We start from the raw sequence: 26,301 nt of genomic DNA on the forward strand, positions 1-26,301 counted from the left end.
AAAGAGAGTTAACCTCAAAACACTAGGTTTTTTATGAATAGACATTGGGATGATTATGCACAATGGGATTAATTTTTAAAAATTAATGTTAATTGCAATCAGGAAATAGTCTTCTAAGGAACGAGTGGCATATTGGATGCACAATATGTGAAGATAATTTGCATTTACTTCAGTGACATTTTAGGGCTTCTTCATAAATATTTTATTTAAACAAGTGTGTTTTCATCTCTGTGGGACTCTTCTGCATGGACCAGTGAGTGGTTTAGTCATGAGGTAATTATCAAGAGGGAAAAACAAAAGGAAACTGTGGTAAAAGCATTGCAGGCAGCCCTGTGGCCAGCTGCCTCTTTCAGAATAAACAATCAAAAGCACAAACTTTTTGATGTGGGCTAACCTCTTAAGGAAATATTAAGCCAGTACCTAAGGGAAATCACTTAAAATTTCCTATCATGGCTAGAGCGTAGCCATTGCTTTCACTGTGAAACATATTGGCACTTTTGTGTTTGTGTGTGTGTACATGTGCTCTCCTATATGATTGGCCTGCAAAAATTCAGATTCCTTTCTTTACTGAGTTACTTGAACTAACAAGTTCACCTGCTGAAATGTATAGAGAATGTATAGAGAAAGAGGAGGAGCTTAGCAAGAAGCATAAGTGGGAGTTGCAATCTCACTTTTAGAAGGAAAAGTATGGAGTATGGGTTTTTACTTCCTAAATGAAATCACAAATTAAGCCATAATGTGCACCGTGACTTTTTCTTCTAAGTGTTTTATTGGGTTCTAGAAACGGTTTTAAACCAAAGCAGACCCTTAATGACTAGGTTTTGCAGATCTCCTTGAAATATTCACGTGTCCTTGTGCATGTACTTTATCACACAAAAACTTTTATATCAACATTGATGGAACTACACCTAAAGGGGAAAAAACGAAAACTCACCCGGGAAATCCAGATGACAAAGTAGAATAAAACAAGAGCTTTAGAGTCAGAATCTGATCCTGCTCTTGCTAGCGTTATGACTTTGAGCACAGTATTTAATTCTTCAGTTGATTCATCTGTAAAATGGGAGTGGAGGCTGCTGTAGCAAGGTGCCCAGACCAGGTGCTCCAGAGACTTTGGTGGCAGTGTTGTCATCTGTCACTCTTTCCTCTTAGCCGGGATCCCTGCCCATGAATATGTTTTACCTATTTGTAATCAGACACAAAAGTTTCCATTCTACTTCTTTCATATGCTTATTATCTTGTCACTGCTCATGAGCTGTATGTCCCTAGGCGATCTCCGTGTCTTAGTTTCCTCATCAGTAAAATGTATTAGCAGTTTTCAGATAAAATATAGGACTGCCCTGTTCAATTTGAATTTTAGATGAGCAATATTGCATGGAATGGATGTAAACTAAATGCCTGTTATTAATCTGAAATTCAAATTGAACTGTGCACTTATATTTTTGTATGCTAAATCTGGAAACCCTATTTAGTACCTATCTCACAATGCATGTGAAATACTTACCATAGGGGTGGCTGCATGGCCCAGTCAGTTAAATGTCTGACTCTTGATCTCAGCTCAGTTCTTGATCTCAGGGTCATGAGTTCAAGCCCCGCATTGGGATCCATCCCGGGTGTGGAACCTACTCAAAAAAAAAAAAAAAGGAAAAGAAAAGAAAAGAAAAGAAAAATATTTACCATAGTACCTAGCACATAGTAAATGCTCAATAAAAACTAACCATTATTACTATTATTGTATTTTTTCCATGATGAACAGTCATTGTGAAATTTTTAGGATAACTGTATATCTATATTCTGAAGAGTAGGTAAATCTTTTTCATTTAATCATGCTTTTGGGGCATTTCCAGCTTCTAATTTTTTTATTACCTAAAAATACTGTGATGTATCTGTAGTATCCTACTCCATTCGGGAAAATTTCTTCCCTCCCTTTACCTTTCCTTTTTCTTTTTCCTCCTATCCTTCCTTTCCTTCTATCCTTCCTTCCATCCCTCTCTCCCTCCCTCTTCCCCTCTCTCCCCCTTCCCTCCTTCCCTCCCTTTCTTCCTTCCTCCCTCCCTCTCCCCCTTCCCTCTCCCCTCTCTGCTTCCCTCCCTCCCTCCCTTCCCTTCCTTCCTTCCTTCCTCCCTTCCTTCCTCCCTCCCTTCCTCCCTTCCTCTTCATCTTCCCCTCCCTCCCTTCCTTACTTCCTTCTCTGGTCTATGAAAATGAAGCTGTATCGTGGCCCCAGGGCCTTGGGGCTTTGGCAGGAGGCTGCCCTGCCAGTAAAAGAAGAACCAATGAAGGGGCCTTATTTGACCTTATTCTTGGGGTGCAGGGATTTGGTGTACCCGTACTTCTTCTTGTGTGACAGTGCAAAAGTGCAGGTGAGCATAACACTTAAGGCAAATCATTTTGTGGCAATTGTATTTCTGGGTCAGCTGGCGGAGGGAAGGCTCAATGATGCCATCCTGCAGGCCAAGCACCAAGTGCAGTGTGGACTCTTTCTAGATACTGTAGTGTGAGAGTGCAGCCATCCTCCAGCTGTTTGCCTGCAAGAATCAGATGAGGCTGGTGAGGTGGGATGCCCTCTTTGTCTTGGATTTTGGCATTGACATCCTCAGTGGTGTCACTGGACTCAGTCCCAAGGATGATGGTCTTGCCCTCGGGGTCTTCACAAAGATCTGCATCTCAACATCTGCCACAAGATCATGGCCACTGACCTGCTCCTCCACCTCCTTAAAGAGGAGGAGGTGGAAAATTTCTTAATGATAAGTTATCAGCAATGGGTTCAAATTGCTTTCCTGTATGTTGTCAACCTTAAAAATAGATGCTTCCAGTTATTTTACCAGCAAAAGATGGTTTTTTTCAGGAATAAAAGAGAATTGCCATCTGGGAGGAACAAGCTTTGGCAAAACCATAGGAAGTCTGGAGAACAAAGGTACACTTTCTAAGGAGGGAAGGTGTCAGTTGGAAGGCTGTTAGAAACTCAAAGTCCACCGAAGTAAACTGGATTCCAAGTGCAGTGGCTTCTCATTGGCTGAGCCATTGAGTGGGTGGGAGGATAGGAAAGCATGTCTGCCTCAGCTGGGACAGTAAAGTAGCATCCATGTGCAGGGTCAAGTCCATCTCTTCCTATTGGGTCTGCTGTCAGTTAAGAGTGGTAGCGTGGCAGGGTGTGGGAATACCCCTTGCCAAACCTCCTGACTCCATTTTAGGAAGGTTTCCCATTATTAATTTTCACAAGATTTATGCCAACTATCCCTGCTACGAATCAACAGTATATCCACTAGCATTAGGTGGCAATAATGTGAACAAAAACTTGCTAATGTAATAAGTTTTAAGTGACTAACTGGTCCAATTTGCATTTTTTTTTGCTGGTGGTGGTGGGATTGAATATTTTTAATACTTTAAAACTACGTATATTTCTTATGTGAAATTTCTGTGTTTACTATCATGCAGTAGTTTATTTTTTGAGAATCTTAATGTTTTTATTGCTAATTTGTATTAGTTGGAATATAAATATTTTGTCAGATTAGCTCACAGGAAGATTAGGTCACTGTACAGTAATGAGCTCTCATTGCCTGACTACAATCAATCATTATACTAGACTGCCTTTTAAAGTTTTAAGGGTGCTTCAACAAATAGGGATTCATTGTAATACTCTTTTTGGGGGGGGGAGAGAAGTTAAGCTTTAATTGAGTACTGTTGAGAATTTAGACTTTTTCACATTCTACCCATGAGGGCAAAGAAAAAATTGACACAGTGTAACATTCTTTCCAATTCAAAGTACTGCCTTTTTTATGTGAAATATAAAAAAAATTTTAGTATAACTTGGATCTCTTTTTCCTCTATGTTCTCTTTCCCTCTTTCCAACTCCTCCTTCCCTCCTAGCACTTAGGAAGCCTCACGCTAGCCACACTGACCAGATCACTCTTTTCTAATTATAATTAAGTTAAATTAAGACGACATTGGATTGCCTCATAATTGCCAGGTACTATTAGGCATGAGTAATTCAAAGATCCATTAGACATGGTTACTGCCCCTATGGAATTGAGATAAAACAGCAATTGAAGGGAGATATATATGGGACACAGTACAGGGAAAGAGAAGGGAAGTAATTAGCTGGCTTGAGTGGATTTGCAGAGGATTCCTAGAGAAGTTGATTCTTGGGTGGAGCCCTTTGCCTGGAATGTGTGGGTGGGAAGGACATTCTGGGAATTTATAAAGGTCCTATGACAGGAAGGATGGATCTTTGGTAGTAATAGTAAGTGAAGTATGTGTTGGGACTGTTGAGAGATGAGTCTGTTCAAATGAACACTGGTCAGATCGTGGAAATCTTGTATGCCACTGTCAAAGTTCTGTAGAGAACATAGAAATCGTGAAAGAAGTATAGTTTACTGTGATGAGTCCAAAGGACCCATTCTCAGCAGAGTACTCTGGGAGATTTCAGGATGAGCGAAGTTCTGTGAGTGCACATCTCAAGTCTTTGTGGTTCCTTGAGGAACGAGAAATAAGCTTAAGTTGGTGGTGATGATGCTCTTCCTGTCCAAGGTAAGTTGCTGAGAGATGAGAATCACTGAATGGGAGATCACTTATTTTAGATCCCCAGTCATGTTACCCTGAAACTCAGGTATAATTACCTCACATAATTGCCTTTAGCAAGTTTAGTCATCTGGTTCAAACATCTGGGATCCAGATATAATTTCAGACAACGCCAACAGTGACATCTTGCTTCCTCGTCTGTTTATTTAATAATGAAAAAACAACGTGTTCAGTTGCATTGCAACCACTCGGTTTGTGGATATGCATAGTCTGTTTTCTCTGATGTTATAGGGCCCAGGAGGGAGTAAGCATGGCAGGCCTGCCTTGTGCCTACCAAGCCAGGCTGTGGAGAGGGTTCTTTATTTTATGTACAGAGGCTGCCAAGTAATGGGCACAGCAGACCCATTGAAGAGTTTTAAGCTGAAAATGAAGGTAAACAGATTTATCTTCTACTAATTACATCACTCTGGAGACAAAATGAAGGTTGATTGGAGAGATCACAATTGGAGATGCCATTTTCTTACTCATCAAGTGATTTGATTATTGAGCATCTCCTATATGCAAGGCTCTGTTCTAGGTAGGGTACATATCTACATACCTAGATACAACATTGTACATATAGTCCGGAACCAAACAAAATGAAAAGCTTGCTCTTGTGGAACTTGCATGTTGCTGAAAGGAAAATGATAATGCATAAATAAATTAACTAATTACATAGTATGTTAGATGGTAATAAATGCTAAGGAGGAAAAAAAAAACATGGAAAGAGCACAGGTGTGGGGACCAAAATGGCATCACTGAGAAGTTGATGAGTAGAGGTCACAAGGAGATGACAAGGGTAGGGCATGCACATGTCACGGGAAGAACATTCCAGGCAGGGGAACAGCTTGTTTAAAGGTCCTGAGACAGGCACATGCCAGGTTTTAGCCAGGGGCAAGGAAGAGAGACAAGAGTAGGCGAGGTTGGAAGGGTGATGGCAGGGTCATCATAGGGCCCTCTACGTCATTGTAATGAACATGACTTTTACTCAGAGTAAGATGGGAAGTCAATGGAAAGCAGAGCAGTAATAATATCTGCCTTAAGAATAGAAAGGATCACTCTGACCAGACTGTAGAATACTAAGGGTGGAGTCAGGAAGTGATGTGACCGTTATAATCATTTATGTGGGAGATAATGGTGGCTTGGACCAGAGTGATGGCAGTAGAGATAGTGAGCAGTGGTCAGACTCCAGGCAGCTTGAAGGTAGAGCTGACAGGATTTACCAATGAGTGGCTGTAGGGTGTGAAAGAGAAAGGAATCAGAATGACTCCCAAAACTTTGGCCTGAGCAAGGGAGTAGAGGTGTAAGAGAATTAAGTTTGAGTGGAATGATTAAGGGCTTAGTTTTGGATGTGTTATGTTGGAAATGCTTATTAGTGAATCAGTTGGGACTACAGATTAGGAAATTGGATAGATGAACCGGGAGTTGAGGGAAGATGGCTGGTCTGTGATATAAATGGGAGCATTGTAGGCATTGAGATGACATTTAAAATGAGTCTGGCTGGAATGATCTAGGAAGACAGGAGAGAAGAGGACGAACACTGAATTCTGCAGCTCTCCAACACTAAGAGGATGGAGACAAGTTGAGGAACCAGCAAAAGAAAACTAATAAAGATGGACCAGAAAATCCTAGAGTGTTGACCTGAAAGCCAAAATGAAAAGCCAAGAAAATGGTATATCAAAGAAAAGGGCATAAAAGTTGTGTCCATGCTGCCCTTAGGTCAAATAGAATGAACACTGAGTACTGAGCCATATGAGTACATAGGGGTCATCGGAAGTGATGTTGATAAGCAGCTTTGGTGAAGAGGCAGAGACAACAGCCTGCTTGGAGTGGCTATACGAGGAATTGACTGGCAAAAGTGGGGCAGTGAATATAGACTGTTTCAAGTTTTTCTGTAGATAGCAGAGAAATGAGTAAGTAGTTGGTAAGGGAAATGATATCAAAGGTTTTTTGTTTTTGTTTTTGTTTTAAATTGTAAAAGAGAACATCGCTAATGTGATGGGAATGATCTAGTGGAAAACAAAAACACATGATGTAGGACAAAGGAGGACAATAATTGAAGCAGTATTCTTGAGTGGGTATTGAGATATCCTTCCTAGGTGCTCAAGAAAAAAGGGTAGCCTGTAGTTATGCATTTAGGAGCTATCAGCATAGAGATGATATTTAAAGCTAAGAGACTAGGTGAGCTTACCAAGGCATGAATGAAGATTAAAAAAAGAAGAAGTCAAACAACTAGTTAGAGGTTAGGGAGATGAGAAGCAACCAACAAAACAGACAGAAAAAGATCAGCAAGGACAGTGGGAGAAAAATCAGTAATATGGTGGCCTGGAAGTGCAGAAAGTATTCCTGGAGGGAGGAAGTGATCCTCCTTATGAAATGTAGTTGAAAGGTCAAGTAAGATGAGAACCCAGGACTGATCATTACATTTAACAACATGTAGCTTCACTGGTGACCTTGAACTGAGGGATTCTGAAGGAGTTGTGGGCAAATGGAGTCCGTGATAGTTTGGCTACAGTCTCTTTAGGTAAAAATGAGAAAAGTTAAGAGAACATATACTACATTTTTGAGTTTTATTGTGAAAGAAAAGGGAGGAGAAAATAAGTCAAAAGATGGTTTTTAAAGAGAGGAGAAAATAATTACATATTCATAATTATGTAATTTGTAATTGGATGCTAGAGAGAAGTTAAAAATCATGCAGAGGATGTCTCCTCAGGCAAGGGAAATAAAAGCAAAAATAACCTATTGGGATTCTAACAGAATAAAAAGCTTTTGCACAGTGAAAGAAACCATCAACAAAACAAAAAAGCAGCCCACTAAATAGGAGAAGATATTTGTGATTGATATATTTGATATTGGTATTTATTGATTTTGATGTATCCAAAGTAGATGGAGAACTTATGAAACTCAAGGCCAAAAAAAACAAAAACAAAACTGAAAAAATCCACCAAAATCTGCGAAAATAGGCAGAGGACCTGAATAGACATTTTTCCAAAAAAGACATCCAGATGGCCAACAGACACATAAAAAGGTATTTAACATTGCTTATCGTCGAGGCAAATGCAAATCAAAATCACAGTGAGATGTCACCTTACACCTGTCAGAATGGCTAAAATCAGTTAAGATAAGAAATAGCAAGTGTCAGTGAGGTTGTGGAGAAAAAGGAACCCTCATGCACTATTGATGGGAACGTAAGCTGGTGCAGCCACTGTGGAAAACAGTATGGTGGTTCCTCAAAAAATTTAAGATGAATTACGTACGATCTAGTAATTCTAATACTGAGTATTTGTCCAAAGGAAAAAGAGACACTTAGTTTAAAAAGATGTATGCATGCCTATTTTTATTGCAGCATTATTTACAACAGTTAAGATAGGGAAGCAACCCAAGTATTCATCCATAGATGAATGGATAGAGAAGACATGGTACATGTACACACACTGAAATATTACTCAACCAAAAAAAAAAAAAAAAAAAAAGAATGAGACCTTGACATTTGCATCAATGTGGATGGATCTAGAGGGTAAAATCCTAAGTGAAATAAGTCAGAGAAAGACAAGGGCCATGTGATTTCACTCATATGTGGAATTCAAGAAACAAATGAACTAACAAAGAAAAAAGAAACAGAAAAACAAAGTCTTAAATATAGAGAACAAACTAATGGTTATCAGAGAGGAGATGGGTAGGGGGATGGGTAAAATTGGTAAAGAGGATCAAGAGGACCCTTAATTGTGATGAGCACTGAGGAATGTATAGAATTGTTGAATCAGCATATTGTACACCTTAAACTAATATAACAGTGCATGTTAATTATACTTCAAGTAAAAAAAAAAAAGAAAAAAATGATGTAGGGGATTGAATTTCCTGAGCAATGTACTTGAGTAGGTGGGTCTTTCAACAGTACATTCATTGTCAAGGAGTCAGGGCAGAGTATATGAGCCCCGGTGGGCAGATATGGTTTGGAGATCATATAGAAGTTTGTCTTATGATTGCTCTTCCATTATTAGTGAAAAGGAAGCAGCAAGGTTACCAGCTGAGAGTGAGGATAAGGTGGGAGGTAAAAATAGGAGAGGAGTAAATGAAAGGCCAGAAGATGGGAGAGTGAGTGGATCAGAGAAGAGCAGTGTCATTGCCGGGCATCGTTAAGGGCCCACTTAAAGGTAGTGATCTTGAATTTAAAGTGATATCCACCACCACTACAGGCTTGCATGTTTTCCAACCACATGCACCTGTGTTTGTGCAGGCATGATGAGACAGTGGTTGTATTTAAGAAGGGTCACACTGATGTAGGACAGTGAGAGAGGGGCAAAAGAATTGAGGGATTTTAGAATGGAGGGATTGGGATGGCTGACTCTGAAATCTCATCTGAGTAAAGAGGGAGAAGTGGGCATGTGGAGGTAGTGAAGAGTTGGTGGGATTAGAGGGTTGTAGGCCCTCTGGTGTGGGATGATTATTGGGAACGGAGTGAAGAGGAGGGGCTGCAGTGGCTGGTATAACCAGGTCCAGGGTGTGATTGTGGAGTGAGGTCCTACGGTAGCATGAAGGACAAGTTACTGAAGGAGACAGGGATAAGAACAGAAAGACTGTGGTTTTGGAAGTATTGAATTAACCACAGGTTAAGATGAATGTAGTGCTGGAGAGAGTGACTACAAGCCAGGAATGGGGGAAGTGGGAAGGTAGCCTGAGGAATGTAGACATCTGTGACAAAGATGGGCTGCAGTGGTGGAGTGGTACAGTGAGGCCCTATGAGGTTCAGAGCTGGGGATTTTGGAGAAACACCAGAAGTAGTAGACTATTAGTATTTGTCTAGGCAGAAATGTTGAAGGAATGTTTTAAGGTGATGGAGTTGGAGAAAAGAGGATTGATATAAAAGATATTTAAGGGGTAAAAATAATCACTATACTGATACGAAGTAGAAGGATCCTAATTCTCCGAGTTTTGGCATAAGTGCCTGGGAGAATGGTCATGTGATTTATTAGGTTTATGACAAGAAGTTGAGCATGGTTTTAAAAAAAGGTTTTTTTTTAAAGATTTTATTTATTTGGGTGGGGAGCGTACAGAGAGAGACAGTGAGAGGGAGAAGCTGACTCCCCGCTGAGCAGAGAGAGAGATGCGGGGCTTGATCCCAGGACCCTGAGATCATGACCTGAGCCGAAGGCAGCTGCTTAACTCCGACTGAGCCACCCAGGTGCCCCTTGAGCATGTTTTATGGGGGAAAAAAATAAGATTAATTTTAAATGCGTTAAGTTTGAGGATGTACAGGAGATCTGAGGCAAACATCCAGGACAGTTGACTGGTGGACCTTAGGGAAGAAGGCACTAGAAATCAGGGAGGGTGAGGATTGGTTGAATGCTAAGGCTCCTTCCAACTTAAAGGGTTTGGGTAAGTGATTCTCAGTTCCAGCTCTGCATCAGAATCAATTGTGGGAACTTTTGAAGACAGTTGAGCAGTTCCTGACTGACTAAATCAGAATTTTTAGGGGTGATTCCAAAAGTAACCCTACACATAAGTCTGGTGTGAATTCGGGGTTGCAAATGACATGCATTTATGGTCTTTATGGATTGAAATTATTTTTTACAACCCCATTGTCAAAGTAAATGCTTCAACCATCCATATAAAACTGTTACATTAGGCAAGGAAATCCAAGCATGGAAATGCTTTTACTATCTATCATTGATCCTTCTTTTTTCTTTTTTTTTTTTTTTAACCACAGTGGGAGTTATCTCAGATTATTAGTACAGCTGCTGTTGGCACAACTAATAATACATTCTGTAGAAAATTTAGCCATAGGATGTAACTGTAGCATCCTGGTACTAACTAAAATCATGGTTTTCTTAATTGCTAGACATGTAATGTGATTACCACTTATTTTTAACTTAGGATAACCATACTATAAATAAACTCTCTAAAAGCTCGAGCTAGGCTGTGAGCTTAGAGAAGACCATGGTGCTTGATTGCTGCCGTCTATCCCTTGTTCTTGCCAATATGTTCCTTTCCTATCAGAAAAACCCGGGGAACAAAGAAAGAGGCATAAATGAGGGGCCACATTTAAACCACTTTTAACACTTTATGCTGAAAATCTCAGGTCAAACCTATTTTCAATTGTGATTTTTTTTTTTTTTTTCAAATAATATGAATGCCAGTTGATAGCATCCCTGAGCGAGCTCTAAAGGCTTCCCCGGTTATTTCAGAAGAAGGAGACTGTTGTTTGCTCTTCTGTAATCTGTTCCACCACGACTGCTACTTGAGATTTAATGTCACTAATATACTGAATTTATAGGTCATCCTTCTTCTGGGGCTTTTAAAGTACTTTGTGTGTATTACTTTAATTTTGAGGTAGCCAGAACTCATCATGTTATGGAATCTATTTCAGAGAGAGTCTACAAAGAGAGCTAGAAAATCCCCCAAAGTGTTTCTTTTTCCTTTCCTCCCGCTGTTGGGAGAAGCATCCATTGATTCTAACTCCAAACTGCTTCCGAGGCCATTTCTGTGTGGATTACTACAGGCTTCTCTGGGGGCATCGAATCCCCATAAGTGCAGTTTGAGAGGATACACTCAGTAGGCCAATAAAGATTAAAATCACAGCTCTTTTTCATTATATTCGTGGTTTTTTTTTTTTGATCTTTTAATTTTTATATTGTCTGACACGTCAGTGACTCAATCACAGTGCTCTTCTCAGTGCCTCAGTGTGTGGGAAATGGAAAGTTGAATTGGATAGATTCATGAAAGGAGGGCCCCATAGCATATGTCTTTATAGTAAAAGGTGATGTTTTAGGGCTTGCAGTCACAGCCCTAAGGACAGTCATCAGATTTGATCTGGGGAATGGATGGAGTGGGTGTTAAATAGTGGCCTTAATGATGCAGCTTGTAACTTGGGGAAATGTCAGAGGAGGATCAGAGTTGGATGTCCACTACCTAATTTTTAAATGTTCAGGAAATGGTTTCATTGAAAATCTTAAAATAGCAAGTGCAAGATATCTGTGGATTTTTAAAAAAAAAAAGATTTTATTATTTATTTTGAGAGAGAGAGAGAGAAAGAACAGGAGCGGGGGTGGGAGAGGGAGAAAAATCTCGAGGAGACTCCAGGCTGGGCATGGAGCCAGATGTGGGACTGGATCTCACAACCCTGAGGCTATGACCTGAGCCAAAATCAAGAGTCGATGCTTAACTAATTAAGCCACCCAGGCACCCCCTGTAGATTTTATGTTATCTTTTTTTGCTCTTTTTCTAAGGCCTCATGCTAATCAAACTAACATTCCTGTAATAAACACACTGCAGGGGCTCCTGGGTGGCTCAGTGGGTTAAGCCTCTGCCTTCGGCTCAGGTCATGGTCTCAGGGTCCTGGGATCGAGCCCCACACTGGGCTCTCTGCTCAGCATGGAGCCTGCTTCCCCCCATCTCTCTGCCTGCCTCTCTGTCTATTTGTGATCTCTCTCTCAAATAAATAAAATTTTAAAATAAATAAACACACTGCATGTAACCTAAAAGTCATCAAATAAGACTTATTTTAGCTTGGTAAATAGCTTCATAAACAATGGTGAATAGCTTCGTAAACAATTAAGATATATCAGTCATTAATTTTTAATGAATGAAGATATCCAAATGTATTGAATGAAGTATGTCCAAATTTCAGAAGTTAGAAACGTCAGAATTATAGAGGGAGACTATCAGACTTCACCAATAATGACACATCAATAGATAAAAGAAGTGGATAGAAATAATGCCACTGAAAGTTTGATTTATGTGAAATACCAATGGAATTTTCTAGTTACCAAGAGAGAAAAAAAGTGTTCATGGAACATTTTTTTTTTTAAATGTGTCAGTACCATAATAAAAGGAACATTAATTCCAAAGAATTAAATTTTATGGGCCATATTTATAGACCACAATGTAATAAAACTATCAATAAGTGTGTAACAAGTAACAATACCTCCAGTACCCTAAACAGCTGAACATTGAACTCTTTCGAGATTTCTTTAATTAGAAATCAAATATGGAAACTAAAATTATAGACATTGAAATACTATGGAAATGAAAGCACATATGTTAAAACTGTGGAGTGCAGCCAAAGCTGTATTTAGGTGACAATTCATAACTTTCATTTATTGTAGTAAATAGAGTGATAGAAAATGAATATACCAAGCATTAAATTTATGAACTTGGAAATGGAAAAATAAACTAAAAACATGTAGCAACAAAGCATTAGCAAAACCATAGTAAAAACCAAAAGAACATATTAATGAATTAGTAAAAAATAAAAAACACAAACAAAGGCAGTATTAATAAGCAAAACCAAGATGTGTTTTTGAAATATACATAAGTAAATATGTATATTTGAAATATACATAAGTAAATATTTTGCTATTCTGACCAAGAAAAGAATGTGAAAACACAAATATAAAACAAAGGGGATGAGAAGGATTTAATAATAGATATAGAAGAGATTAAGAGAAAAATGCCATATATGCCAATGATGTGGAAGTTATAAACATCTTAGAGCAGGCATGGAAACCTTTAGAAGAAACTGAAAGGTGATCAAAGAGCTATTCCCCATTAAAAGCTATAGGTCCAGATATTTATATAGGGTCAAGTCTATCAAAATGTCAAGTAATGCATCGTCCTCTCTTATGTTGGAACCATAATAGTCATTATAGTCATATAGCAATATTCATAATAGTCATTGCAAATTTTTTTAAATTCTTATTATAAAAAAATACTTTACTTGGGCACAAGGATTAAATAAAGGTCACTACCACTTTCACTGTCCAGAAAGAGTCACTGTTAATTTCTTTTTATTAGAAGTGGGATTGCTAGATCTAGGCTTATACACTTTAAATATTTGATTAAAAAAAACTATCAAGTTTTCCTCTGGAAAGATTTAACAATTCACATACTTTTAAAACTGTTTCAACCATAGAAAAGATACAGAAAGCATTCCAATTAATTTTATGAGGCTGATATGAAATCTATCAAAGACAATAGGAAAAATATCTTTATTCACATAAAAGATGAGTTAAGCACATAAATGCCCAGGAGCTATGTTAAATAACAGAATAAATACAGCTTTGTATTGAAACCATGATATACTATAGGGGTACCTGGGTGGCTCAGTCAGTTAAGCATCTGAATCTTGATTTCAGCTCAGGTTATGATCTTAGGGTCATGGTATTGAGCCCAATGTTGGACTTCATACTGGGTGTGGAGCCTGCTTGGGATTTTGCCCCTCCCCCTACCCCATGTATGTGCTCTCTCTCTTTCAAAAAAAAAAAAAAAGGATGATGTAGTGTAACCCAGTGGAATTTTTTACTTTGAGAATACAAGAATGGTAAAGTACTAGGAAACCAATCACCTATTTTTATACCTGCTCTGAGATGTTTATAATTTCCATATCATTGGCATATATGGCATTTTCTTGTAATCTCTTCTATATATGTTATTAAATTCTTCTTCTCATTCCCTTTGTTTTGTTTTAATATAACTATTAAATAATATTAATATTACTGATATATAATTAATAAATTATAATGATTAATAATAGTTATGATTATTAAATTATTTTTTAAAGGATTTTATTTATTTATTTGACAGAGAGAGATATCACAAGTAGGTGGAGAGGCAGGTAGAGAGAGAGAGGAGGAAGCAGGCTTCCCGCTGAGCAGAGAGCCTGATTGTGGGGCTTGATCCCAGGACCCTGGGTTCATGACCTGAGCCAAAGGCAGAGGCTTTAACCCACTGAGCCACACAGGCACCCGGCAATTATTAAATTATTAAATTAATAATAATTCCAATGAGACATAATAGAACCTGATGCCAGATATCATTCTAAGCTTTTCATATAATAACTCATTTAACACAGCCACCTTGTGGTAGGTTCTAGTGGCATCCCCATTTTACGGAAGAGGAAGCCAAAGTGTGGAGTAAGTGGTATGTCTCCCTCTGCACAACCAGTAAGTCATGGAGCTGGAAACTGAATGCAGCCACTTCAGCTGCGAAGTCCACCCTGTTAATCCTTATGCTGTGATGTATAGAATCTCATTTTGGGTCCTCAGTGCTGCTTGGTCGTTTACTTGTCATCAGCTCTTTTCCTTGCCCTTCTCTCCCTCCTCTGAAGCTCTACCTCTACTCTCAATTTCCACTTCTCAGAGAAAATAAAGACTAAGTGAAAACAAACAAACCCAATAGAACAGACATAGAGTGACATGGCATTATAGTATTTGGTAAACATGGCATTTCAAATCAGTGGGGGGAAGAAATGGATTATTCAGTAAATGGTGTTGGGAAAAACACTGTATTTCTGCTCTATTATGCAAACTTGTCATGTGTTTTAAATTTTGCAAAAAATAAAATCATTGAAATTCTAAAGAAAATTATAAGATAACTTATAATCAGGACTCTTTACAGGTGACAGGAAAACATTAATAATAGTGGCTTAAATACAGAGGATTCATTTTTTTTAAATGTACTTATTTATTTTAGAGCCAGAAAGAGAGCATGATCAGGGGGTTAGGCAGAGGCAGAGGGAGAGAAAGAGAATCCCAACCAGGTAGGCTCCATGCTGAGCATGGAGCCCATCTTGGGGCTTGATCCCATGACCCTGAGATCACAACCTGAGCCAGAACCAAGAATTGGATGCCCAACTGACTGTACCACCCACTTGCCCATACACAGCTTCCAACTGAAAGTCACCTCATGGGCTAAGATGGCTGCTGGAATTCCAGTACTCACATTTACGTTCCTGGGAGAGACAAAAGAGTCCACCTCCAGCCCAAGTCTGCTCTTCTTTTTTTTTTTTTTTTTTTTTTTTTTAAAGATTTATTTATTTATTTATTTGACAGAGAGAGAGCACAAGCAGGCAGAGAGGCAGGCAGAGAGAGAGGAGGAAGCAGGCTCCCTGCTGAGCAGAGAGCCCGATGCGGGGCTCGATCCCAGGACCCTGAGATCATGACCTGAGCCGAAGGCAGCGGCTTAACCCACTGAGCCACCCAGGTGCCCCCCAAGTCTGCTCTTCTTAAGTAATCTTTTTGGAAGTCCCTGTCAATCAATACTTGTGCTCTCATCTCTTGATCAGAATTTAGTCACATGGCCATACCAAACCTAGGAATGTAGTCTTTTGCTGTCAAGCCAAATGCAATTTAAGTTTCATTGTTTTTGGGAAAAGGGGAAAATAGGTATTTGGTGGCAACTACCAGTTTCACGCATTATTTTAGGTAGTTGAAGCCTTCTTTAGTGTGACCCCAAAGCCAATAACCATAAAAGACAAGCTTGACAGATTTGGGCAAACACAGTAGCAACAGTATTTTCTTTTGCAAAAGGCATTATAAATGAGACAGAATAAAATGAGACAGAATAATTGCAACGAATGACATGTAATTAATATTCTTAAAATGTAAACAAATATACTAATTAGTAAAAAACTTGATTTCCTGTGCTTTTTGGAGAGAAAGTATCAATTTTTTTGGTTCTTCTTCAGATGTACATTATAGACGAGATGAAACTTAATCTTATGCCTACTCTTTTAAAAAACATGTTGACCAAGGAGAAACTTTTTTTTTGTTTGGGGTGTTTTTATTTTAATTCTCTGCCCCTCAAGGGATACTACTAGACTCCTCTGTTTGATGCTACCCTCTATTAATACACATACATTGCTGGGCTATTTGATTTAGGACAGATTCAGCTAGGTTACCTGAATGCTCAATTAACTGCTATGGTGAGAATCATCTGCTTTCAGAAGGAGAAGATCAAATCAGTAACCATTCTCAGTTTTGTGCTTCATCAGGAAGTGAATTAAAGTGAAACCATTAGTGGTCATTTTTCTAAAATCTTCTAATCACTGAATTTCAAATCCTAGAAAAAACTTTGCATGTTTTTAATGATTATTACAGACTGGAATGTTTTTACTGAGTTCAGGACTGAGGGACATTATTAATAATGGCAACAATAATTCTTCTCAGCTTTCTGTTAATATCTTCTGATTAACAAGCAAGTTGGAGCCAAATGATTTTGGCTATTTGGTATCCTTGGTAACCACTGTTAGATGATGAATTGAATCAGTTAAAATTAATTTCTTGTGAAAATCTGCTTCTAGGACAAAGTATTGGCTTTGATATTTAGATGCACAAGAAATTCGTATGTGTATATATGTATGTGTGTGTGTGTGTGTGTGTGTATCTCATCAGATATGGAGAATGATAAAAATCTGCAAAGCCAAGTAAATTAAAAAAGTGGGGCAGATGAGGGAAGCCTGCAAGGGTTCTGCCTGTAAGGATTCTGCTTCTACCTAGAGAGGGACGATTTAAAATGAAGGAACCTGAAGCATAATAGCCACTGTGTGAGCTTTTGTTCAGCTACAGGAATAAGTAGCCTTCTTTCCCTCATATCCATGAATGCTGTCACGACAAAGCTATTTTACTATTAAAGATGTTTGGAAAAAGGTAGAGAACAGGTTTTTTTCCCCCACATAAAATCATACAATATATATTTTAGCTCCAAGCACATTTTTAATGTCAATTTAGGAAGAATTTTCCTTTGGTCCTGATGGGTACCTTAGCTGAGGCCTACAGCTACTGCAAATCACACATTTCCAGAAAATGTACATTTTGGGGGTATTGCTAGAACATGGACACGTGGTGCCAGACCGCATAGCACGGGCAGGATCGCTGGTTATTGTGATAACAGCACTACCACCGCCCCATATTTGGAGCCTATAGCGTGAGGAAGGGCTAGCACAACCTCATTGTAGAGATGGGACCTAGGCCCCTGCAGGCCACACATTTCCCTAGAGGAGGCTGAGGAGGAACGGATGGTCCTGAGATCCATTCCATATCAGATTTTGGCAAATGCTGACTTCAGGACGGTCTGCTTGCTCTCGGAGGAGCTATGTAAGAAAGGAAGGAAGAAAAGCAGGAACTGAACTATCACAAGGTAAGTTGCAGTTTCGTTTAAAAAATTTGCTGCTGGGGCACCTGGGTGGCTAGGTGGGTTAAAGCCTCTGCCTTTGGCTCAGGTCATGATCCCAGGGTCCTGGGATTGAGCCCCTCATTGGGCTCTCTGCTCAGTGGGGAGCCTGCTTCCCGCCCCTGCCTGCCTTTTTGCCTACTTGTGATCTCTGTCAAATAAATTTTTAAAAATCTTAAAAAAAAAAAAAAAAGATTTGCTCCTTAGATTTTTTTTTTAAACCTTCAAATCTACCTTTGTTCTACAGTTATATATTAAATACTTCCTGGGCAGTGCATGTGAAGTGGGTTCAAGGACTGCTTCACCATTTTATATTTGTATAACTTGAAGATAGTTACCTTACTTCTTGGTGCCTCAGTTTTCTTATCTGCAAAAGGAAGATAGTAATGTTGGTAGAGGAACTCTAACATATAAATGAGATCATGGATTTGGGGCAGGACCTGGCCTTCAGAGCTCAAAAAGTGTTAGTTCCCTTATTACTCCCCTCTGGAAAGACCTGTGTGAGCTTCATGAAAATCTGTACAAGTGACTTTGATGCCATCCTTTATTTTTGCCTTCTTTTACTTGTTCCATTAATCTCTTTGTTTTCCTCTTACTTTCTGGTGCCTTAATCCATGAGTGTTTTCTGTCCTTTTTCTTCTCCTTATTCCCCCTTGCTTCATTTTATCCTCCAAACTTGTTTTTGGCTTTTTTGTGCTGCTTTTCATATATGAAGATGTGGTGTAGTCTGGCTAATCATTCACTATGTTTTAACACCAAATTACCATGTGCTGGATGCTGTCCTTGGTGCTGGAATTAATTGTGCTTGAGAAATGCATGGTCCTTGGCCTCAAGGAGAGGATATAGACAAGTGAACAGGCAATTACAGTTTAGTGCAATAAGGGAAAGTGTGGTGTGTTATGGAAGCACATAGGAGGAGCACCTAACTCAAACTTGCCAGGAGTGGTGTCAAAAACAGCATCTCCAGATAAGAAGTAAATAAGCTCTGACGTGTTATGGAAGTGTGAGGCTAAGCAAAACATTCAGAGCAAGAGTTTTTAGGGAAGAAAATAACATGTGCAAAGGCTTGAATACTTGAAGTATGGAGTGACCTTAAGGAGCCTGAATGAGTTTAGAGTTGGTAGAGTTGAATTTGGGAACTAGAGTGGGGCTCTATGAAGAGAAATAAATTTAAAAAACTAAGTAAGGCTCTTGCAGGCCATGTTAAGTATTGAGATTTTATGCTAGTGGTAATGGTGATCTATTTTACAATAGAATCTATAGGGCATGTAGTATAGTGGGAGGTAGGTATAAAGAAAGTCTGAGGTTTCTGAATTAGGCAGCTAGGTCATACAGAATGCACAAGAAGGAGTAGGTTGAGAAATGTGTGTTTGTGATGTATAGTAAATATGAGTTATAAACATGGGTCTGAAATGAAAAAGTGATTTAAAATCTTATTTTGAAATTATGGTACCAATCATGTTTGTTATTACCAGCAGTTTTCTTGTATCTTTTTATATGATTCTGGTCCTTCTGCCTGTCTTTATATTTTGGTATGCACAGCTGGGTAGTAATGGCTCAGTTATATGTATCCAAGCAGGATTCAAGTGTGAGAACATAGCTGTGGTGGAAGAGAGAATCCAGTATGCACTTTCTGTGAAGGCAAGTAGAATAAAATAGAGAGGGTGCAAACCCTGGGATCATAGGAGTTGCTTACAGGAACTTGGAGGTTGGCTTCTTTAAAGAAGCAGAAGTGCCATTCTAAGTGAGTCCCATGGCCAGAAACATGGACCAGTGGTGGCCCCAAGGGAAGTGTATGAATGAGAGTTTGGGAGTAGGTGATAAGTAAGGTCTTATCCTGCCTAAACTCAACCTTCAAGATGAGAGGTGTTTTGAAATCAGCTAATTTCATTTAAGAAACAACTGTGGTTATGTTATTGCTAAATTTATCTAAAGATGTTTAGAATCTATTTTTATTTCTGGCCTCTGTGTCCTTTGAGATGAAATCCTATGTAAGTTCATTACCTGCTGAGCTGTGTAGAGCTGCCTTTGATTAGTCAGAGCCTGACCTCTCCTTTGCTTTCTAGTGCTTCTTTTTTGCTTCTGATTCCTCAGAATTCGTTGGCCATATGCATATTTCTGTAATTTATACCAGTCCTGACTGTATAATCTTTGGTCATACCTCTGTAAGTTCATATTTTTATGATGTTACTTCGTGTGGTTATTTTTTTCCCCATACAGGTGGGTTCTCATTTCCATCACTACTCAAGTTTTCCCTTCTATACCTCCCACATCCCACCTGATACATGGAACTGGATCTGACCTTGGCCTTAGGGGCCAATGCCATATGGTATAAATGGAGGAATGAGGAGTTTTCCCTTACAGAAGGCAGCACCACACATAAGGCCACCATCTCAGGAAGCCCAGGCTTCCCAAACCCTTCCTCCTGGCCAGGCCTTTCCACTGACGAACATCATTTGTTATGTTTTGCTTACAGTGTCTCCCATTACACCTACTTCCTCATACAGATTTGGGAGGACTTTCTAAAGATTCCTATAGTCCACGGGAGTGAGGAAAGCTAGGTGATCTAACAGCTCTATCCTGGCCCTGTGAAGTCCAGGGCATGGGCTGGAATGAGTTCTTGGAAGGTAGGGCTGCACAAAGCCAGCTGGCAAAGCCTGAGTGGCCTCCGTTCCGACTTAGGGCATGCCCCTGGCCTGCCAGCACTGCCCCAGCTGATTTCTTCAGACTTGACAGATTCTGGAATCTCCCAGTATAGATATTCTCTCTGCTGCCTGTCCCCTCTCCGTATGACCTCTCTCTCTTAACAGCCACACTCTCCTAAGATGCCTTATCCTTGCTGAGTTTCCTTCTTGTCTTCTGCAAACCCCCGTCATCCAGTTTCCACACCCCCACTTCTCTGAGGGTGCTGTCGCTACAGTCATCAAGGACCTGCTGATTGCTGATCCCAGTGGCCACACTGCAGTTATTGGAATGATGCTCCTTTGGACATGGTGTTCACTGCCTCCTCCTGTCTTGCATTTTGCAACACTGAACCCATTCTTCTCTTCCTCCTTCATTTCATGGTTTTTTCCTACTTCTGTTTGCCTTTTAACTATTCGTGTTTCTTAATTACCTAGCTTGGCCACTGCTTTTCTCACTTTCTGCATTTTTCCCAAGTCATCCCCTCTACTTTCAAGATCCAACAGACTCTAATATGCTGGTAGTTCCAAATCAACTTCTAGCACAGACTCTGCTGAGCATCAACCCTGTGTATTTCACTACCTTGAACCTTGGACGTCTCCATCTGGATAGAAGAAGGTCACCTCAAATTCAACATGTCCAAAACTGGAGCCATCATTTTGGCCTTTACACTGATGCTCTTCTGCCTGGAATATGCATCCCACTGGTCCCTTGGGGCTTACTATTCTCTTCATCGAGACTCTCTGCTCATTGAACTCTTCTCACAAACACCCCATATCTACCTATTCCCGGACATTTTTTTTTTTCAGAGCACATAAATCTGAATTGATATGATAGATTTACTTGTTTAGTGTTGGCCTCCCCCATTAGAATGTAAGCTCTCTTTTTCTATCTAGTTCAGGATTATATTTGTAGGACCTGGACCAATTTCTGGAACATAATAGGTACCCAAATACTGAGCGAATGAATAAATGATCCCTCTCCCTCCACCCCCGCTCCCAGGCTGATTTACGTATTTTTTTTTATTTTGATGGGTGACACCACACCCATCCCTCCTCACTCAAATCAGAAACCTGGATATCATTCCAGAAATTTCGGTCACTGTTACCACATCACTGCCTTCCTTTACCCAATAGTCACCAATTCCAGCTAGTTGCTCAAATCTGTCTTCCAAGTCCATTTCTCTGCCACTTTGTTTTAGGCCTCAGCCCTCCCTCTTGCATTCCTGGAGTGCCTAATGTGCTTCCTGCCTCTGTTGTTAACCACCCAAATCTAATGTCTACTGAAGCCAGAGCGGTCTTTCTGAAAAGCAGATCTGACCCTACTGCCTTCCTTTGAAAAACTCTTCATTGGTTCTGATGAGCCACAGGATCAAGTTCAAGCTCCTTAGCAGGACATGTGAGAGACTCCTCCACTCACACAGTGTGCTGTCCCTTGCCCTACACAAACAGTAGAGTGTGCCATGCAGTTTTTTGCCCCCTTTAGCTGTCCTCTTAGCCTGGAATGACTCTCCCCTTCTCTTCTAGTGGAGTCTTTCGTATCCTTCTGTTAGCACTCAGCTTTGGGTCTCTTTCGTGTGCATTCTCTGTGCTCTTCCCACTATCACGGTACCCACACTTAAAACATTATCTGTCCATGTATCTGCCTCTTTCGTTTGATTGAGAATGCTTTGAAGGAAAGAACTGTGTGTTATTCATCTTTCTGTTCCCCTCGTCTAATCCAGTGGCTGAAGCATAATAAGTACTTGATGAATACTTGAATAGATGAAAGAAAGAATGAATAACCTGTCAAGTTGGGTGTTTTCTGGCTGAAGTCCGGTCATTGTCATCAAGTGATGGCACAGAATTGCATTTTCAAAACCTGAAAGATATTAGTAAAATATGCAGGATGGAGGTTCCTCTTGTGCTTTGTGCTACAGAACATTCTCCTTATACTTGCTTCTCAGAAAATGCCATGTCTTATCTTCCCTGTTGCCCTATTAAGACCCCAAATCAACAATAACCAGAAAAAAAAAAGGCCCCTGGAAGATTACATGCATTCTTTTCTGTGTCGTATGAATCTGAAGGGTTTTCTGAAACAAGTATAGAAGAACAGTTTTTTGCATGGGTGAAGTAATGGTGTTATTATAACATGTATTGTGTTAGCCACGTGGACATTATGGGTTACTGGACAATTTCTCAAGGACTTAGAATATGCTTAGCTGAAAGTTACTATTCCTTCCCCCAGAGTACATACTGGATTGGAGTTTTCAATGTGGAAATAAATGTTTCTGTTGCAGAATTTTATCATTAACTTGTTGGAATTCATGCCCAGAATTTTTTGAGTTGAACAGTTCTGTGTCAGTGGCACGGAGAGATTCACCAAGAAAGGCAGTTTGCCAATGATACTGTAAACTCATTCAGAGCTAGGAAAGCTGCACATGACTTAAATGGCAGAGGAAAGTCCTAAACTGAGGTAAGCGCTTAAATCTGCAAGGTGGTTTTAAAACTGTTTTAGTGAGCCCTGAGATTCTGCAACATGATCTTGGCTACACTTGGACCTAAGGGTGAAAGGGAAGCTACCCGTCACTCCCACCACATCAGAGCAGCAACACTGGTATCTGGTTTATAGAGGGTGGTTTGGGAATCAGATTTCCCTCCAAACTGTACATGGCTTGATTTGGCTGGGCTTGTATTCTATAACTTAGTAAAAATTTCAAGTGCACAGAGCTAGGTATAATTTCATGTAGTCAGATTCCAAATAGCTTAAGAAGAATGAAAAACATAGAAGAGCTCTTAGATTCTCACATTCTAACTTCTAAAAGCAGAGGAAAAGGGGAAGACCCCACCATCTCACTAGGGCCAGTGAGCACAAAATTAAAGGGGCCAGGCAAATACGATCCAGGAATTTTAAGGAGACATATGCCAACAAAGATGTTTCCAGGAATGCTAGTGGCAAGAATGAATCGGTATTTTGGAAACACCCAAGAAATAATCTGAAGTGTATTATTTTAATTGATGTTCAAACCAAGAAGGAAGACATCTCCCTGCCTGGGGAGAGGGCGTAATAACAGATGCCAGGAGACATCCAATAGAAGCAGAAGCCATACCATCAGAGAGAGCCGGGCAGATGGCCCGGGCCTCACAGTGGAGGATATGTGGAATCTAGAAATTCAAGGCTTGTGAGTGTGGTGTCCATTTCTGGTAAAGTCCTAAGCCAATTTAGCAGATGGTTTGTGAGCACCTCGCAAAGAAAAGGTGCCCCAGAATTGGCTTTATTAAAACCAAGTCATAGAACTCTTTCTGTGCATTCTTTCGCGATAGAATCTTAACTCTTAACTTCAGCAGGATTTTTTCCTGATGCTGCTTATGACACCAAACACAAGTTCTTTTTTCACTGAGAACAAAGAAACAGAGTTGGGGGAAGGGTGTGAAAGGTGAGGCTCCTGTCTGCTGTGGAGAAAAGCCAGAGAGGCAGGATGATACTGCCTTGTAGCCAGCTTGACAGCTAGTCGGAATCTGCTTGAGAAAGAGTGGGGAGCTTCGACAAGCTGTTGTGTCCAGAGTGCCCCTAGCACTGCATTACTTAAACAGGGAGCCGGGAGCCATCTGCCTTCAGAGATACTTGGCCATGCTTATTTAAATGTATCCTGGGCCTCACTCACAAACAGGATCTCTAGAGGCAGAGCCCAGGAATCTGTACTTTTTTTTTTTAAAGATTTTATTTATTTATTTGACAGAGAGAGAGAGATCACAAGGAGGCAGAGAGGCAGGCAGAGAGAGAGTGGGGGAAGCAGGCTCCCAGGACCCTAAGATCATGACCTGAGCTGAAGACAGAGGCTTAACCCACTGAGCCACCCAGGCATCCCAGGAATCTGTACTTTTAATAAGCTGCTCAGGCAATTATCAAGTGCACATAAATTTCAGAACTATTGCTTTAAAGATAAGCTCATCTGCTGTCAAGAAATTTATCCAGTTAGAGAAGTATAGGGATTTTTTTTTAGTTGTTTTATAAGCAGATTCCTTTTTTGTATATGGTTATGACCCAGAAATTTCCAATCTTCCTCTATATCTAATTGCCCAGGGTCAGACCCAACTTGGTTGCCATCTGGTGATAGCCTGTTTATGCTGCAAAAGTAGGGCTGATGAAGAAAACCTTTTGAAACTAAAATAAGAATTCTGTATCAGGTAAAGACCTTACGTAAAGAGCCGTGGAGGCATACTTGAAGAAACTTAGCTCTGTACGATTCCTTAAGAAAGTCTCCATGATGCCTGAGCTGGGGTGCTGCCTTATGTATAATAACCATTGATACACAGATTTAAAAACATGTGCATAAGTATATACACATAAACTTATTATAAATGTTACAGATATAAAGGAAGCACAGCACACAATTCATGATACACATTATACTTTATTGATTGCATTACAATCGATTCTTCCAGAATGCTCTCTGTGATTTTTGTCAAACATCCGTATCCATAGCAACCTTTGGTGGCAGTTGACAAATGAGTGTGGGTCCAACATGCATGGTGGTTGATCAAGTAAGATTAAAGTGAACAACAGTGACACATGTCTTAACATCACTCATTCCTCAATAATCAGAGCAGCCTCTTTGTTGAATCAGGTAATAGGCTAAATACTGGAAGAATGTATCTTTAATCTCTTATGCTGTTCACAGTGTAATGGCTACAAACGTGACACACTTTTAATCTCTATTATTGACATTTTCCCATCACTCTCTGAAGTCTAGTCCATTAACAAAATAAGAAATCAAGCCCTGATTTTTCATGTGTGAAATCTCCATGGTGTAATTGTATTTCTACCATGGTCCATCTCAACCTACCAGTATGACATCACTGAACTCAGAGCTGGAAGGCATGAGCAGTGGCACATCATTATAGAGCATTTCTGCCGTATGGATGCAACATATGTAAATAACCTTGGGAACACAGAAAATAGTAAATGGAGTAAAATGAGTAGGAAATGGCATCTTGTGAATATTTACTACTTTTGTCTTCAATCTAATTTATACAATTGTAAGTTTGCATCACTTAATTTTAAAATAATGGCTATCTTTAATAAGCAGCTCTCAAAATCCCTCAACATTTGACAATTGGCCCTTATGAGCTCTGTGAGCTGGCTCTAGTCTCCTGCTGAATAGGGGCAAATTATCTGAACCCACAGATCAGTTACTTGGTTATATTCCTGCATTTATGCAGGAGTACAGACGAGACACTCAGGTACCTTTTCATATTTGCATAAAACGCAGGTCTTCTAAGCCAGAGCATAGCAATAACATGCCTGACAAATATGTCCTACCCCTGGGCATCAGAGTGAGAAGGAATTCCTAAACAGATGAGTTCAGATCCAATAGAACAGGTTTCCCCTGTCATGGCCAGGGAACTATTTATGACTCATGTTCTTTCCCAGCTTCGTGTTTTGCATCAGTAGATATTCTGACATGTAAGGGTACCTCTCTTGTGTTGCATCCTGCTGATTCCAGCAAAACTGTTTTTGATATTTTGACACTCTCCAGTCAGGAAGACCTTCTGAACACAAGTATGTTATGATATTATTTCTTTCTTTTCCATTTGCTTCTACACCTGTTCTGTAAACAGGCAGTCAGTTCATTATTAAATCTGATGGCCGGCTGGCTGTGGGCATTAGAGTAGATTTTTGGAGCCATTTGCCCAAAGCCAGTTATAGAATTTGTTTGTAATTTTTAAGTTTTTGGAACTGGAAGTTTCAGGCTATCTGCCTCAATATCCAAAGATAATTAGAATTTGAGCTGCACTTTTACCTAAGTCCTTATTAAAACTGACAGTGCTGTGCAGTTCTGTTTCTTTGATAGAATTTTTGGATAGTCAGGGAGGAAGTAAGATGCCTCCAGTGCACAATCATATACTTTCTTCCTGCTTTCTCACTGTTACGCTTACAAGCACATTGTTGAGTAATTTCATCCTTCTCACCAAGAGCATTTCCTGAAGTCCGTTTCAGTTTCCCTCTGTAGGGACCTAGGCTCTATCAATATTTTCTGTACTGACCCTTGTAATTATGGCACTGGGACCTACTTAAACAGACTTTTGCCTAACAAATATAAATGCAAAATTGCTTTAAGTTGCTAATTGTTCT

General features: G+C 39.7%; 1 protein-coding gene and 1 pseudogene across 3 annotated transcripts in view; one reads left to right on the forward strand and one right to left on the reverse strand.

Moving 5' to 3' along the window:
- The window catches only part of SYT9 (synaptotagmin 9), a 210,257-nt gene that overhangs the window by 5,606 nt on the left and 178,350 nt on the right, over positions 1 to 26,301 (forward strand). The window lies entirely within an intron of this gene.
- LOC125079533 (ubiquitin-like) lies at positions 2,285 to 2,919 on the reverse strand (annotated as a pseudogene).

This window comes from Lutra lutra, chromosome 10, assembly GCF_902655055.1.
Source record: "Lutra lutra chromosome 10, mLutLut1.2, whole genome shotgun sequence".
Taxonomy (NCBI): Eukaryota; Metazoa; Chordata; class Mammalia; order Carnivora; family Mustelidae; genus Lutra; species Lutra lutra.